This window comes from Eschrichtius robustus, chromosome 12, assembly GCF_028021215.1.
Source record: "Eschrichtius robustus isolate mEscRob2 chromosome 12, mEscRob2.pri, whole genome shotgun sequence".
Taxonomy (NCBI): domain Eukaryota; kingdom Metazoa; phylum Chordata; class Mammalia; order Artiodactyla; family Eschrichtiidae; genus Eschrichtius; species Eschrichtius robustus.
In genome coordinates this window covers 12,100,241-12,118,589 of record NC_090835.1, presented here as the reverse complement: position 1 = coordinate 12,118,589, position 18,349 = coordinate 12,100,241, and the positions used below count along the sequence as shown (strand labels likewise).

The 18,349-nt window shown below is 39.8% G+C and overlaps 1 long non-coding RNA gene across 1 annotated transcript in view; it reads right to left on the bottom strand.

Annotated features, from left to right (window-relative positions):
- Positions 1 to 18,349, bottom strand: part of LOC137773825 (uncharacterized) — a 300,385-nt gene that overhangs the window by 228,322 nt on the left and 53,714 nt on the right. The gene's annotated exons all lie outside the window — the stretch shown is intronic.

The window sequence follows — 18,349 nt, the reverse complement described above, 5'->3', positions numbered from 1 at the left end:
GGAAGCCAATAAGACAGGAACATGTAGGATGGATGGCCCATGAGAAAGCAGGATGGCAGAAGCAGACACAGAACAGGAGGCTGGACATCAAACCCACCCTCTCACAGGTCACACAGATGTCTGATCAGCCTTCACCATGATCCCCTTGACTAGGGGAGCTTTCGGCCCTCCCCAAATAGACAAGGTCCATTCACTTTCCATTTATAAGCAATAACAGTAAGCATTCAATAAATGTTAGCCATGTGCCAGGCACTGTGCTTTGTATGCAATGAATAAGTTAACACTTGTAAAAAGCTTGACACTGTGTTTAGACATTTAGTAAGGTCTTAATAAATGTCAGTTACCGGGGCTTCCCTGGTGGCGCAGTGGTTGAGAATCTGCCTGCCGGTGCAGGGGACACGGGTTCGAGCCCTGGTCTGGGAGGATCCCACATGCCGCGGAGCAACTAAGCCCGTGAGCCACAGCTACTGAGCCTGCGCGTCTGGAGCCCGTGCTCCCCAACAAGAGAGGCCGCGATAATGAGAGGCCCGCGCACCGCGATGAAGAGTGGCCCCCACTTGCCGCAACTAGAGAAAGCCCTCGCACAGAAACGAAGACCCAACACAGCCAAAAATAAATAAATTAATTAATTTAAAAAAAAAAAAAAAAGAAAAGCAATTCTGTTAAACAAAAAAAAAAAAAAAAAAAATGTCAGTTACTATCATCATTACCATTTTTAATCTTCATAGCAATTCCGTGAGTTAGGTACTATTTGTTATGGTTATTTTATAGATCAGGAATTAGAGGCTTAGAGAGATTGAGTGAGTTGTACAAATAATTAACGGAGGACCCAGGATTCTAAAACAGAACCTGGCTCAAGAGCTCCTAACCATTATACTCTGCTGCCTTCTTTCAGCTCAAAAGAAGTTTAAAAAAACCCAGACAGAAGTCCCTGCCAGTAATTTTTATAGGATACAACTATGTAAGTGTGACCTTCTTGCTCCTTCCTATCCCCTACTCCAGTGATTCTCAAACGTTACCTGGCAACAAAACCACCCAGAGAGCTTGTTAAAACACAGATTTCTGGATCCTATCCCTAGAGTTTCTGATGCAGGAGGCTTAGGCCCACCTAAGCCTAAGAAGTTGCATTTTTAGCCGGTTCCCTGGTGATGCTGATGCTGCTGGTCTGGGCACCGCACTTTAGCAACACCTGCCCCACTCTAGCCCTCAACTCACGTGTCTGTCAATCAATGAAATGACCAAGTTGCCCAAAAAGCACTCGAGAGCTTCTTTAGGTATAAAGAAATGGTTACAACACACCCATCTCCCTCCTTTGGCTACACTCTGATTTCCTTGACTATTTAATTCATTCCACATGTAATTACCAAGCTCCTACTGTGTGCCAGTCACAGGCACTGGGAATACAGCCAACTTGGAGGAGTCTGCAGCAGATATTAACCAAATCAACACACAAAGTACACTAAATTTCAAACTGGACAAGGGCTGTGAAGAAAAAGAACTGTATTCTATAAGAAAAAACATGAGGGAAACAAGAGTGGAGACGTGTTGCATTTATCTGTCCAATACGCATTCTTCCCTGTTCCTTCCTTCCATACCCCTTCCCCCACCCGACCCGTTCACACACACCAGCATGTTTTCCACACCATCTTGGGAGAATGCCTCAAAAACAGGGCTCCATGCCCACCCCCCAACCCAGGTCTTGCAGCCCCATAAAAGAGGGATGTGAAGTGGTCTCCAGAAAGGAGGTTGTGACCTCCTCTCTCCCGACCACATGACAGAGTCAGTCCCCAGATGGGAAGAATGAGTTCAACAGTGAGTCACCAAGCTGAGTGGAGGGAGGGGCAGAAGAGAGCCAGAACCTAAGAGGTGTTGTTTTTAAGTCCCTAGACCCAGTCATGCCTGAAGCTCCAGATCCATCCCTAGGCTCCCTGGTTCAGAGACCAATGAACTCCTTTTTCTGCCTAATTTTCATTATTTTATCAGAAATAACCATTACAAGTATAGAAACCTAAATTATATTTGAGATCAGTGCTTCTTTGAAGAACTAATATTTGAGCGGAGACCAGAAGAATAAGCAAAAGGAGTAGCCAAGGGAAGAGCTGGAGGTCAAGGTTCAAGGCACAGAGAACAAGATATGCAAAGACCCTGAAGCGGGAAAGAGCTTTCTGAAGAAACTAAAAGCAGGCGTGGTGCGGGGGAACCAGAGTGCTGGGAGAGGAGGTGGGAGAGGTAGACGGGGTCAGATTAGGCAGGCTATGTGGCGCACTTGGTAACTCATTTTTGGTATATAATACATGACTATAAATCTACATTTAATGGCATGAGTTAAACTCAGATTACTTTAGCCAATGTTAATTCTCCTAGAAACCTTCCCTAACGTGAAATACAACTATCCCCACATCAAGCCACTCTACCTTGTCTCCTTGACTCTTTCAATATACACTTTGCTACTGCATTCAGCTGATTCTGGGTCCAAATTCTTCTCATCCTCTGCTAGGACAAAATACACATCCTCTGGTAGCAGATGGCAGGGGACAGAATACTCAGGATAACACGGCTGTTCCAATAAATACGTTTACAGAAAGTGGCCCCCATGGGGCCAATTAGAGCCAATATCCAACTCTAGTAGTGGTAGCTGTATTCTCTGATCTGCCCTCACCTTTACGCAGCTCTGCTTCATTGCTTCTCTAGATCAGGTGTAAGGGGAATTTAAGGATGGTAGAAAATGTGGTTACTGAGTTCAAACACCTGCTCCCTCTAAGTAAAGGACATTCAATATTCTTTCCTTCAGGCTTCCGAGGTCCCAAACCCTAAGAAGCACTGTAAATTCTTAAACCCTGACATATCAATTCTTTTAAATGGACCACTTTATTTAATTACAGAAGTACCAGTGGGGGCAGCGGTAGCACTAGATGCTTTCTATAGCCATTACTACATGTCAGGCACCAGGAGAAGCCCCTACATCCTTTGTCTCGTAAGCCTATGAAGTGGATGGTACAATTTTTCCCAAATTATAAAGAGGGAAATTGAGGCCCTGAATGATAAATTTTTATGACAAAGGATACCCAGCAGGTAAAAATAGGAAATAAGAATCAAACCCAAATGCAAAGAGAATGTCCATACCCACTGTGTTTTGTGAAAATCATCATCAAGAAACTGTGCTGATTGGTGTGCAAAGCAATTTAGATCAAGACAACAACAAGCCTCTAGGAATGTAAGCTCCAAATGAAATAAAACAAGGACATACAGAGCGATACGTAAAATGCTGGACAAATAAACACACTCTGTGTGGCCAATTTCTCCCTGGCTGGTCTAAACTTAGGGCTTAGGGGAAGCCCTATTCCTTCCTGCATTCGTCCCTTGTTGTCACACGGACACAGATATACTGCCCACCCCACCAATCATCCTCCCTAATAATCTAGCATCTGGCTAAATACATTTTATTCCCCTAAAATCCTCTGTGAGCCTTTGACAACCCACATTTCTTTTAAATGTCTACAGCCCCAAAAGCCAAGAAGAGAAACCACTACAGCTTGTCTTAGACATGTCATTTCTCCTAAGAGTTTCGGCTCCACTCCTTTTTAACTAGGTAATATGAGGCAAATTATTTAACCTCTCTGAACCTTAGTTCTTTCATCTGTGAAATTACCTTCCATATGGAGTTGCTCTGAGAATTACATGAAATAATTCATACACAGCATTTGGCATTTGGCATTGTGCCTGGCACATAGTAAACACTTAATAAATTCCAGCTCTTATTGACCATAGTATTATGTATTATCTGCTCCAAGAAAATATAATGTGTAAAAGTCAGAGTTTTCAAATAGATAAATTAAAGATTATTAACAATATTGAAAGAACCTTCCTTTTACAAGTATTTCCCATAGATAGAAAAATTTTCGATAGAAAATTTCCCTAGAGTGTTACAAATGGGAACTGGTCTATGCTGTTTCTACTCACAACACTTCTGACAGCAAGTGTGTGGTTTTTCCTCACACTAACCAATTCTTCAACTCTCTAGACACAAACTGGGTGTCCTACAATTCAATGCAATTCAATTCTGACACTAACCACCCAGTTAGCACAGACTCCACGGGTTTAGGGGCTCAGTCCCTCGAGTCTACCCCCACTTCAGATGCAGCTGCAAGTACTGGGTGCTCTGGGTACCCACACTTCTGTCCCTTCGGCGACAAAGCTGAGGGTTCCCACAATGCCCCCTTTCAGGTTCAGTAGTTTGCTAGAAGAGTTAACAGAACTCAGGGAAACACTTTACTTACGTTTACTGGTTTATAATAAAGGATACAACTCAGCAACAGTCAGATGGAAGAGATGCACAGGGGTGGGTGGATGCAGAGCTTCCATGCCCTCTCTGCATGCACCGCCCTCCTAGTACCTCAACGTGTTCACCAACACAGAAGCTCTCCAAACCCTGTTGTTTAGGGGTTTTATGAAAGTTTCATTTCATAAGCACAATCGATTAAATCACTGGGTATTGGTGACCACTGGTGACTGATTCAAATCCCAGCCCCCTCCCCTCCCGGAAGGTTGGGAGTTGGACTGAAAGTTCCAAACCTCTAATTATGCCTTGGTCTTTCTGGTGACCAAACCCCAACCTGAAGCTCTCTGGGGTCCCCAGCCATCAGTCATCTTGTTAGGAGACAAAAGATACTCTGATCACTCCACAGATAATAAAGCTTTTAGGAGATATGTGCCAGGAATCTGGGACAAAGACCAAATATATATTTCTTACCGTATCACACTTGGGTACCCAAAAGCTGACAGCACAGTGTCAAAAAAAGTCTGTGGGGTAAGGGGAAGTACATTTGAATTATAGTGTTTAATAACAATATGTCCACAAATAATTTCTAGAAGTGATAAGAATATTAAAAGACCCACCCATTTCTCTCTCTAGATATCAAACCAGCTAACAGATATTCCCAAACATTTCAGCATGCAAGAGAATGACAGAACACAAAATCTTCTACCCTGGAAGCAACTAGAGAGCTGGCCTGTTAGCAGCTGGGCACCACCCAGTTTTGAGAGGCGAGAATGAGTTTATTACAAGACAGTGAGAAGGACGAGGGTGATGTAACCAACCATACAATATTAGCTAGATCACATAACCTTTATGGACTTCACTTTTCTTGCTGATGAAATGAGATAATTGTACATGGATGATTTTCAGGCCCCTTTTTGCTTTCAAATGCAATAATCCTATTTTTTTTTAAGAAAAAACTATTTTATTAGCTCTTTAAATGTGAATTGATAAACAGTTGCAGAAACAGAAGTTTATAAAATTTATTTTTACTTGATCAACCATCCTAAGACGAAAATCCATTTCATGGTAGTTTTTTCTTTTTTTTAATTGGAGTATAGTTGCTTTATAATACTGTGTTAGCGTCTACTGTACAGCAAAGTGAATCAGCTATACATATACATATATCCCCTCTTTTTTGGATTTCCTTCCCATTTAGGTCACCACAGAGCACTAAGTAGAGTTCCCTGTGCTATACAGTAGGCTTTCATTAGCTATCTATTTTATACACAGTATCAATAGTGTACATATGTCAATCCCAATCTCCCAATTCATCCCACCCCTCCCTTTTCCCCCTGGTATCCATACATTTGTTCTCTACGTCTGTGTCTCTATTTCTGCTTTATAAATAAGATCATCTATACCAATCTTTTCAGATTCCACATATATGCATTAATATACAATACGTTTTTCTCTTTCTGACTTACTTCACTCTCTATGACAGTCTCTAGGTCCATCCACGTCTCTACAAATGACCCAGTTTCGTTCCTTTTTACGGCCTAGAAAGGCTACCATTGCCAGTGGAAATTAATATGGAGAACCTGTCTCAAATAACACTACTCTTTAAATGGAAAGCATACTATTTTACTTCAACCTCTCACCATGTCCCTTACTGTTATCCAAACCAGGTAACAACTTAGTCTGCAAGAAATGAAACCTGAACTGGTGACTGTGAGAAGCAGGTCACAGAGGTGTTTGCCATCCTGATAGCCCCATTGATATGCCCTGTCCTTTTACATACAAAGAAGGATGCATCTTTTTTCCTCTCTCTCTCTCTCCAGTTTTATTGATAAATAAGTCAAGATATCCTCTTGAGCAGTCAAGGGCAGGTGGGCAGGTATAACAGCCTTCCCTTAAGAAAACACCATACCTTGATAACATATACTTCTTCACATTAGAAAATCGCTGCATTTATTGGAGGAGTAGGTCAACAATGCATGCTACTCTCCAGGCAAGGGAGAATCCTGGCAGTAGGAGGTAAGTACATGTGTGCTTATGGGTATCTGGGATATAAAAATCACCCTACCTTTCTTTATGTCACAGTCATAAAGACATTATCAACATTCAGAGTGATCTCATTATAGAGGAATTCATTCCATGTTTCATTAAGCCCAGGGAAGACAGGGATTTCCCTTTCTTTCTCTTTCTTTCTTCCTTCTTTCCTTTCTTCGTTTCTTTCTTTCTTTCCTTCCTTCCTTCCTTCTTTCTCTGTCTGTCTGTCTCTCTCTCTCTCTCTCTCTTTCTTTCTTTCTTGGCTGCGTTGGGTCTTCGTGGCTGTGCACAAGCTTTCTCTAGTTGCGGTGAGCGGGGGCTACTCTTCATTGTGGTGCACGGGCTTCTCATCGCAGTGGCTTCTCTTGTTGCGGAGCACAGGCTCTAGGCACATGGGCTTCAGTAGTTGTGGAGCACGGGGTCAGTAGTTGTAGCTTGCAGGCTCTAGAGCACAGGCTCAGTAGCTGTGGTGCACGGGCTTAGTTGCTCCGTGGCCTGTGGGATCTTCCTGGACCAGGGCTCGAACCCGTGTCCCCTGCATTGGCAGGTGGATTCTTAACCACTGCACCACCAGGATAGTCCCAAGACAGGAATTTCTTAATCTGTTGAGTGGCAAAGAGTATAGGTGCTGTTGGAGAGAATTAATTTAATAGGAATGACTGGAAGAGTAATTAAAACTAGCAAATGTCCAGTGAAAGTTCCTCCCAGTACCACACTGATAAGTCTAAGGGGAGTTCATTTTACACCACCAGACTTGTACACATGCATCAGTGTTCTGGATTGTAAGCAACAGAATGGACATTGATTAACTTAATCAAAAGCAACCGTACTGTGGGTGGAGAGTGTCACAGATCCAACAGGAGCCTGGAGGAGCAGGTTTAGCACCACGCGGCAAGCAAGGGAATCCCAGGAGCCAAGAAGCAGGAAACACAACGAGCTCATTGTTGCAGTTGGACCAGGACGCTGCTGCAGCTGCTCCCCAGGATGAATGATGTCCAACTGTACTTTGTGTCCTTAAATCACTCGCTCAAGAGAGAGAAAGAATCTGACTGCCAGGGCTAGGTCACTTGTCAGCCCCTACGAGCAGAGGGCAGGAGGCTTTTTCAGATTCCATGGAGGCAGACAGGCACCTGAAAATTTACCATCCCAGCAACACCACGTGAAATGATAGAGGACAGTCCTCTCAACGGAAATCAGGGTATCATTCTGAAGGAAGGATTTATCCTTGCTCGTGGCCAAAAGAAAAAAAGAAGGAAAAAGAAGGCTATAAACAACAGCATGTATGTGTGTTTGTCTTTCATTTAAGAAGGCTTTCAAGGTGATATGATATAATAAAGAAGACAATCCCAGGGCATAAAAGACCTCACCAGCCAAAAAGTACAATCTCAGGTACACTCTCACTACCTTAGATACCCAAGCTGTTGTGCATTAAGAAAGTGATTCCAACATGGTTATTGTACCTGTGCTCCAAACAAGAATGTCCAAACACTTGGTTGCTGCACCAAACGCCAAAGTTCAGTGGGTTACTGTCCTTCCTTCCTTCCTTCCTCATCTAAAGAAGGGTAAAAAATGCAGGAGATTCCACAGGTCTCACCAGGAGTTCCTAACTCTCAAATTCAATTACTTCGTATGTGCAGCTGCAGGTAACAAAAGCCTGTGGATTAAAGTAAGGCAAATACCTTCTCCTGAGCCAGGTTTTCAACGGTGAATCCAAATCAGATGATCTGGACTTAGGAAGACTCATGCTCAGATCCAGGCACAAATGGGTGTTTGGCAGCAGCATACCCTTTGTAGACCAATGAGTAAACACTACACCTTCTGTGGGAGCTCCGCCAGTGTTTATTCTGAGATCTGCAGATGGCATTATGAGGGATGTCATTATGACCTATCATGTCAGTGTGAGTTGATATGCTTCAAAAACCATCTACTTCAAATCTTCCTACTTCACAGAACAATGAGGAGTAAGTTATAATAATAAAACGTGTAGGGAGTTATTACCTACAGTGGGCAATTTTCTTATTTTTTATAACCAATTTTCATTTTTAATATAAAATGATCACAAGCTGTTCTTCCTAGTCCCTGAGGAGGTAGTCAGCCTACATGTTTTCAGTCAGTGATTACTAAACTATAAAAAAGTACCAACTTAATTTGGTGTGTTTTTGAACATCCAGAAACATCCACCCTGTTCTACTAACAGAACACACAACCAATCTGAAGTGTTTAATATAAAGTATGTAATTCAGTAAGGCCTTAAAATATCACACTGCAGTTTCAAAAAGTTTGAGTTATGAAAAATTATTTGGGCACAGATGAGCAGACATGAAATGATGTTATAGAAGTTTCTAGAGGGAGTCTCTGAACCTGTATGAGTTAGGTGAGGACATAAGTTATAAAACTGAAGTCAATATTAAATGAGCCCCAGAAAGAAGGATATGTGGGAAAAGCTGTGTACTGATGTTCCCTTCCCCAAAATAAAAGCACAGTGTTTCCAAAGATGTACTAATAAATATTTCATTGTATGCAGAGGTGTCCCAACATTCACCAGATTCTCCCAGGAACTAACTAGATCACTCCTGCCTAACTAGTGATTAACATTTTGTTGTTCATCAATATCTTATATGTACTGAAATGATTCCTCCTAGCCTAAAAGAATTATGGCCATTTTCCCATAATGCCTAAATTGGAAACTTGAATAATTCTGTATAGGAAGCACAATGCTAACATTTTACGGGTGTCTAAAATCATACATAGTGCCTGAGAGTCAAGAGAACTGGAATAGGGTTCTGATTCTGTTTCTAAAACAAGTCACTTAATCTCTCTGACCCTCTGTTTTCTCACTTTTAAAATTAGGTGTTGGACTATATGAATGATTTTCATAATTAAATATTTCTATTTTATGAATTAAGATTCAGGGAAATTAATTAATTTATCAAAGTTCAAGGGGAATATTATTTATTACACACCTTTTCACTTCAAGTAGAAGTAGCAATTGAAAACTTTACCTTTACTTATTAAATGTTTACGTCCATGTTCCTGTTTTTCTTGCTTTTCCTCCCACAGATTTCTTTGTAACACCAAAAGCCCTGCATAGATGCTAGATGGAATCTTTCCATTTCTCATGCATATCCAAGTGTTCATTCAACAACATGAATATATGAATATGAATACTGGTGTGTATTCATATATATATACAGAACTCACAGCCCAGGAGGATCAAACGCGCAAACAATTACTGCACAGCGTGATATGTGCTCTGATGGAAGAAGTAGAAATATTTCCCTTGGAGCACCTAGGAACAGTACCCATTCCAGACTTTACTGATTAAGAAAGCATTCACGGACAAAGAAATAAGTAAGCCAGGTTGAGATACTAAAGATGAGAAAGAATTAACAATTAAAGAGGCACAGGAGGAATAGTCCAGGCAAAAGAAATAACCTGTGTTACACTCCAGAAGCAAAAGAGCATGGTAGAGTGAAGGAAAAGAAATTCTTCTTGCAAGAGATGAGGTTAACGAGGTCTGCAAGCACATGTCATCAATGGTGCACGTGTCTGTATGTGTGTGTGTGTATTCATAATGTGATGGCTAATTTTATGTGTTGACCTGATAGGCTAAGAGATCCCCAGAGACCTGGTAAAACATTACATCTGGGTGCATCTCTGAGGGTGTCTCAAAAAGAGATAACCGTTAGCATCAGTAGACTGAGAAAAGCAGATGACCCACATCAACTCTGCTGAGGGTTTAGGTAGAACAAAAAGGCAAAGGAATGGAGAATTCACTCTCTCTGCTTGAACTGAAACATCCACCTTCCCCTGCCCTCATTCTTCGGTGCTCCTGGTTCTCAAGCTCCTGGACTCAAGCTGAGACTTACACCATCAGGCCCCTGAGTCTCAGGTCTTCAGGATCAGACTGAATTACGCCACCATTTTCCTGGTTCTTCAGCTTGCAGAGAGCACCTCCATAACCATGTGAGCCAATTCCTATAATAAATCTCCTCTTACATATCGACATATATCCTATTAGTTCTGTTCTCTGGAGAACCATGCCATACATATATATATATATATATATATATATATATATATATATAGAGAGAGAGAGAGAGAGAGAGAGAGAGAGAGAGAGAGAGAGAGAGAGAGACACACACACACACATATATATGTATATATATGTTACATAGATACATACATACATACGGTTTAAGAAGGAGAGTAACACTGACTGAATTGGTATTTTAGGAAGATCACTCTGGCTGCAGCACAATGAATACATTTCAGGAGAGTAACACTGAAGGCAGAGAAACCAGACAGAAAGCAGCTGCAACAATCCAGTTGAGAAACAATGGTGGCCTGGGCAAGGAAGGATAACAATGACAGAGACAGAGAAAAGTGAATGAAACAATAAAAAAAAAAAAAAGTAGCAGGGAGCATCAATAGAACTTGATGACCAACTAGATGTTGGGGGATTAAGGAGATGGAAGAGTCAAGGTTGACACTTAATTTTCTTACCTATGCAATTATTTGATGGTGGTGCCATTCATTATAATGTGGAAGATTAAGAAGTTCTGGAAAGAAAGGATAAGTACAGTTTTGAATTTCATAAGTTTGAGGCACTTGTGTGATCAAAGACTAGACTAGAGTTAAGATTTGGGAGTCATCAGCATACTGAAGGTAAGACCAACTACAGAGAATATACTAAGAAAGAAGAAAACAGGGCCCAGAAGAAAGCTCTCAGGGATAATCAATCAGCAAATGGCTAAATAAACTATTATACAATTCTATAGAAACTAAGCAAGAACTAAAAGTTATGATTAGGAGAAATGCTTTATGATATTCTGTTGCATTTAAATGGTATACCACAAACTGAGTGATTATCACTACGTACATATATGGGGGCATCCCAGGCCCTCCTTTGGGCATTTCTTACAGAACGGCATGTTTCTCATGGTAGTGGAAGGCTGGGACAGGAGGCAAGGGAAGTACTACTTATGTCCCCTACTATTTTTCTACGTGTAACCGTTGTTTTGAATTGACATTGCTAGAAGCTAAGAGTGCCATCTCCCTCCCTTCTTTCCACACAGCGCTGCCCTGAGTTACTGCATCCCTCCCCCACCACCATGCCTATTCATCTCTGAGGTGGTTTTCATGACAATGCGGAAAGTATTGAGGAGGAAAGACAAATATAACACTCTCCCAAGAAGTACAACACATTAAAATTAAGTTACCAAAATTTAGTTTAAAAGCTACAAAGGAAACTAATAGGAAAACCATATACCCAAAAAAATTGGCAGGGGATAATAAATGTGAGCTGACTTCCTCATCTTTCTTACTATAGCATCAATAGAAACTTCCCAAGCTGAGAAATTGAAGACTAAAGATATAAGCATCTTACAACTACCAGAAAAACTAAGAAGAGAAATGAGAAATGGCCAAAGATGGATTTTTTTTTTTCCTAATGAATGAGCCTGTAGAAAGGGGGAAAGGGGAAGGAGCTTTTTTTCAGATAGACTCTATTTTTAGGGCAGTTTTAGCTTCACAGCAAAATTGAGTGGAAAGTTCAAAGAGTTTGCATAACCCCTTGCCTCCACCCCATGCACACACAGCATCCCTGCACCAGAGTGGGACATTTGTAACAATCGATGAACCAACATTGACATATTATCACCCAAAGTACATAGGTTACGTTACGGTTCACTCTTGGCATTCTACATTCTATGAGTTTGAACAAATGTATAATGACATGTATCCGCCACTACAATATCATACAGAATAGTTTCACTGCATTAAAAGTCCTCTGTGATCTACCTATTCATCCGTCCTCCCACTCCCTGCCCTGGCAAACACTGATTTTTTAACTGTCTCCATAGTGTTACCTCTTCAGGAATAAAATATATTTGGAATTTTATAGTATGTAGCCTTTTCAGATTTGCTTCTCTCACTCAGTAATAAGCATTTAAGACCTCCACGGTTTTACACAGCTTAAAAATCAATTATTTTTACCACTGAATAATATTCCATTGTCTTGATGTACCACAATTAGTTTAAAAATTCACATTTTGAAGGACATCTTGTTTGTTTCCAAGTTTTGGCAGTTATGAATAAAGCTTCTATAAATAGCCATGTGTAGATTTTTCTGTAGACATAAGTTTTCAACTCCTTTGGGTAAATACAAAGGAACACAACTACTGGATCTTATAAGAGTATTTTAGTTTCGTAAGAAAATGCCAAACTGTCTTCCAAAGTGGCTGTACTATTTTGTATTCCCATTAGCAATGAATAAGAGTTACTGTTGCCCAAAATCCTCATCAACCTTGGGTGTTGTCAGTGTTTTGGATTTTTGCCATCCAAATAGGCATGTAGTGGTATTTTGTTGTTTTAATTTGCAATTACCTAATGACATATCATGTTGAGCATCTTCTCACATGTTTATTTGCCAACTATGTATTTTCTTTGGTGAGGTGTCTGTTCAGATCTTTTGCTCATTTTTCAATTAGATTGTTCATTTTCTTATTATTGGATTTTAGGAGTTCTTTGTATATTTTGTATAAGAGTCCTTTGTCAGAGGTGTCCTTTGCAAATATTTTCTCCCAGTCTCTGGCTTACCTTATTCTCTTGACAATGTCTTTTGCAGAGCAAAAGTTTATAATTTTAATTCCGTCCAGCTTATCAATTCTTTCTTTAATGAATTGTGCCTTTGGTATTGTATTTAAAAAGTCATTGCCAAACCTATGGTCATCTAGATTTTCTCTTATGTTATCTTCCAGAAGTTTTATAGTTTTGCATTTTACATGTAGGTCTACGACTCATTTTGAGTTTTATTTATGAAGGTTAGAAAATGCTTTTAATTTTTACTTTGAACCCACTGGTACTATTTTATTTTTGTTTCCAACTGCATGTTTTAGAAGGATGATGAAACAGATGATTCAACTTCTAAGCAATTATCCTAAGAAAATAACCAGAGGTTTGGGCAAAGATGTTTATTCAACACTTTGAATGCTTATTTATGATTATGAGAAATTGGAAAGAACCTAAGTATCAAAAAATTACAAGGATGGTTAGATAAAGTATATTACACTCAGATGATGAAATGTTATAAAGCTATTAAAAATGATATTTTAAAATAATTTTTAATTTCCTGGTAGAAATTATACAAAATGTTATCAATTCAAAATGGAATATGGATTATTTATATTTATTTATTTTTTATATGATGTATATTAGTTTCATAATGTGAGAATATTTAAGATTTTCATAAAACCCTCAAAATAAGATTTATAGTGACAAATGACATATTTTTCAGGACACTGGACCAAAATACAGATAAAATGCCTTTTCCTATTGTTATCACGAAGTAGATTTAAGCATCCAAAACACACGTAAAACTCCAGAGCAGAAATCAGTGGAAAGTAATTAGTAGAGTTTGGTTTATTAGGGAGATAATTAGAAGAGAGATTTGGGGGTTAGGAAGGATAAATGAGAAAATTATTGTCAGAAACCAGAAAGGGCTCTTCAAATATCTCTGTGTAACATGGTATTTCAAAAGAGAGCAAAGGATCTTCAATTTCTGAAACCCTGTAATGTAAACTACATCCAGCTTATCCTGACATTTGTCTTTTATCTTCACTAGGGGGCAAGGAGCTACCAAATGAAATTTCACTGACTTCCTGTTCCAAAATAATAGGTTCTGAAGTCTGAAGGCCCCTAACTGCTTATTTAGGGCATAATTTGGATAAGTCACATAACCAATATGGAACAGTTATTCCATTTGTTAATGATACCAGCTCTGTCTCTATCCTCGAGTGGTCATGAGGACTAAATGAGTTCATATAAATGAGAGCTAAGATGTGCTAAACAAACAGAATGTATTTTATAATAAAATAATTCTCGCCCTATCAACAACAGATTGTTTGGCTTCCAATAGCAATTCAAAGATCAAAAATTGAATCCTTGGTTGAAAGGGCAACTGACAGACATTCTGGATGCCAAGGCAAGCAACCTCTTCCTCCTTGGCAACTCCATGTGCAGCACTACTGAATCTCAATGCAAAAGGCAGATGTCCTTCTCAGGTAGACAAGGGCCACTCTTTGGCTGAAGTTTACCTATGGCTGTGCTTCCAAGCTGGAACTAAACAAGCTCTCAAATGCATCACCAGCCATGTTTATATTGTTTTGCCTTATCTACTCACTTATTTATTCATTCAGAGAAGATTATGTCCCAGGCACTAGAAATAAACAGTAATGAACAAAAAGCAGACAAAGCCTTTGGAGTTCCCACCAAGAGGGGGAAGTAAGTATCAATCACAGAATCACATACTATAAAATGAAAATTGTGATGTTAATAAAAAGAATATTTAGTTGGGGCTTCCCTGGTGGCACAATGGTTAAGAATCCGCCTGCCAATGCAGGGGACACGGGTTCGAGCCCTGGTCCGGGAAGAGCCCACATGCCACGGAGCAGCTGAGCCCGTGCACCACAACTACTGAAGCCCGCGCACCTAGAGACCGTGCTCCGCAACAAGAGAAGCCACCGCAATGAGAAGCCCGCGCGCAGCAGCAAAGACCCAACACAACCAAAAAAAGAATATTTAGTTGAAGGGGATGATCTGATCTGATCTGGACCCAATGAGTTTGGGAAAGTCTTTCCTGAGCTCAGATTTGAGCAATGAATGGCAGGGGAGGAAAAAGTAAAAGGATCAAATAGAGGGGTCAGCATTTGTAAAGGTCCTGTGGTACAAGACAGTGACATTCAAGACACTGAAAAGCGGACAGTGTGTCCAGAGCACAGACATGTATAAAATGAAGGAGGTGTAAGATGAGAGTAAAAAGGTAGACTATGTTAAAGGTTTCTGTCTTTATTCTGTGAGCAATGAGAGCCACTGAAAGCTAATGAGCAGAGAAGTGACAAGATCCATTTTGTATTTTGAAAGATTGCTCTGCCCATAATGGATCAGGATGCCAGGTTACTGTATATTTTACATACAGGTTTTTTTTTATATATACAGTTACATACAGGGTCCTAGAGCTGAAAACTTTCTATTAACATTCTAACTTCAAAATACCATTGTAAAAAAAAACCATTGTATTTCCTTGACTCTACTACTATAAGACAATATTGATGACCAAAAAAAAAAAGAGATTCTTGATTAAACTTAACCTAATCAATATTGTCTGGGAGGAATCAATAAAATGTAATGAGTTTTGGTCTCATTTTTCTCACCCTTTTCCAACATGGTATACCAACATATTTTGGTTACTGAAAAGGAAAAAGATTAAAAGAGGCAAGAGCCAAAGTCTGAAAAAACTGGAAAATTCTAGCAAGCACTGTGAGTTTAAGCATCAACAGCCAGAATGGAGGTCTTACCCTCAGTATTAAGATACACTAATATGTTGATCAACAGTGAGATGTCAAAAATAACTGGTTTCTAATAAAAGTACGAGTACCACTGTGCTAAAGTTAGTACATGATCAACCACTGTGGATTTCCCTGTAATAATTCCACTCTCACTCACATCCATTCTGAAGTGCTTTCTTGAATGAAAGAGAAAGGAGCTGTTACAGCACTGGGACATTAAGCTCACACAACCCTCAGACTATTTCATTTGTGCTAAAAACTTCACCGTCCTCTCATCACTAATACATTCACACCTCCATATCCGCAGGTTCCACATCTGAAGATTTGACCAACCACAGATCAAAGATATTTGAAAAAAAAAATTCCAGAAAGTTCCAAAAAGCAAAACTTGAATTTGCCACACACCAGCAACTATTTACATAGCATTTACATTGTATCAGGTATTATAAGTAATCTAGAGATCAGTTAAAGTACACGGCAGGATGTGTGTAGGTTATATACAAACACTATACTATTGTATACAAGGAACTTGAGCATCTACTGATTTTAGTATCTGCGGGGTATCCTGGAACCAATCCTCCATGGATACCGAGGGACAACTGTATACAACTGGTAACTGAAACAATTTTTAAAATTATTGTACCACACACTATCGGTAAGTTTTATTTTCCTTCTTTTATTTTTGCGCACACAGGCATAAACATTTAATAATAAATCAAGCGCAGATTAAGAAAGCTTGAATAGTACACATACACACTTACCTAGCGCATGAGTGGAAGTGATGCTGAGAACACTTCTGCTAATAACCATCAGAATTTCTAGGTCAAAAACCATGTGGTTGTTCAGGTGAACTTTAGAGCAATGCTAGTCACACAGATAATTTATTTAAAATCTTGAAATTATAAGCCTTATAATCATCACAATAAAATAAAGCATTTTATGTTTATTCCTTGTTGGCATATACTTGCTTGCTTCGTGACCTAGTAGAGCATAACTCCTCTTCTAAAGTGAAGATACAAATTATATTAGTCGTGTTAATTGATTTTTTAATGTAAGTTATAATTTTGAGATTATAAAATTGGTAAATTGTATTAGTTACATCCAACAAAATATCTTAAAGAATGCCATGCCAAATGAATACAACTGGGTGGTATTATTTGCTTAATTACATTGTATTTTTATCCAAATCTGCATGCACTTGTGGAAGGATAATATGCACAGGAATAACACCCATCCTTATGCATCATGTCAGGAAACATCTGGTGTCCAGGGGCCTTGGCAAAGGCAAGTGAAGTACGCGGCCCAGATTAGAGAGGCAGGAGATTGGCACAGGTGAGCAGGAGCAGGGAGGGAACAAAGGACCTCACAGGGTGTGGGCTTCTAGCACAGTGTGGGTAGTATACACACATAGTGAGGGTACAGGGAACAAGGAGCAAGAACTTTAGTTAGAACACAGGAGAAGCGACCCAGACACTGAGAGTAACAAGAATCCAGGCTCAAAGAAGCTAATAAAAAGAGCCAGAGACCAAACCTTTAAAGTATAGAGTACAGGACTTCAGAGGGAGCTCGAAGGGACAGGCAGGGGTTAAATAAACTGACAGGAGGAACAGCGTGGTGATGAACCTGACCTTAGTCTGGATCGTGTGCCCCTGGCTCAGGGCAGGAGGACAAGGTATATACTGGTAGCCAAAAAGAGGCATATAGTTCTTGAGACAAGAAAGTTCAACCTTCTAAGGAAATCTGACTTACAGACTCAAGAAAAGTCAGGGAAAACTACAAAGAGCAGAGCATCAACTGGGAAACATTCATTGTGTGAGAAGCTTCAGACGTGGGGATGAGGAATCACCCCTGGATTCAAATCCTGGCTCTATTACCAACAGCTCAAATTTAGGTCAGTTATTCAATCTCTGTGTGCTTCAGTTTCCTTCTGTACACAACAAGATAAATAGAGCTAATAAGTCCCACTTCTCAAAGCTGTTAAAGAGATTAAACGAGAGAACACATATGAAAGAACATGGAACCTGGCAAAACAAATATCCATTTCTGTACCTTCTGCCTTGAATCTACCGACACCTATTAACTTTTACCATCAGATTCCTCCAGTCAGTTTATTCAATCCCTGCCTGTCCTCCCAGCTCCTGCTAAAGCCTTGCTGATTTGTGTTCCACGTGCACATTAGAAAGCCACGGTGGCCTTTTCTACATGTATTTGTTATTTCCTCCCTTGAGTTTATGTGATGCTTCTTTCCTTTCTACATACATTGTCATGACTGAACAATATTCTTAGTCTTAGAAATGAGTGCCTTTTGCTTGAAATAATCTGGTCACTAACTGAAATGTGTTATCTAGGGGGTAATTGAAAAGATTCGTTGGTCTGCAACTCTCCTTTGTGCCACGGTGGCTTCAATGCTCAAAGTAGCTAACTGGCTCTAGGATGCTTGTCTACCAAAATCACACCTCTTATTCAAATGACAGACAAGAGAAACAGCCAGATTATACCAACCTCAAATCCCTGCTGCCTCTAAGATAACTTAAACTGCTCCAATCTTTGTATAAATGGCTTTAAATTAGCAGACGAGCATAACTCATGGAAAATGTCAGGTAAATGATAGCAGTGTCTAAACTGGCCCTGTTGGGAGCAAAAGGTTTCAGAAAGACATATAAAAGATGAAGGATTTCAAAAAAAGTTTCATTGT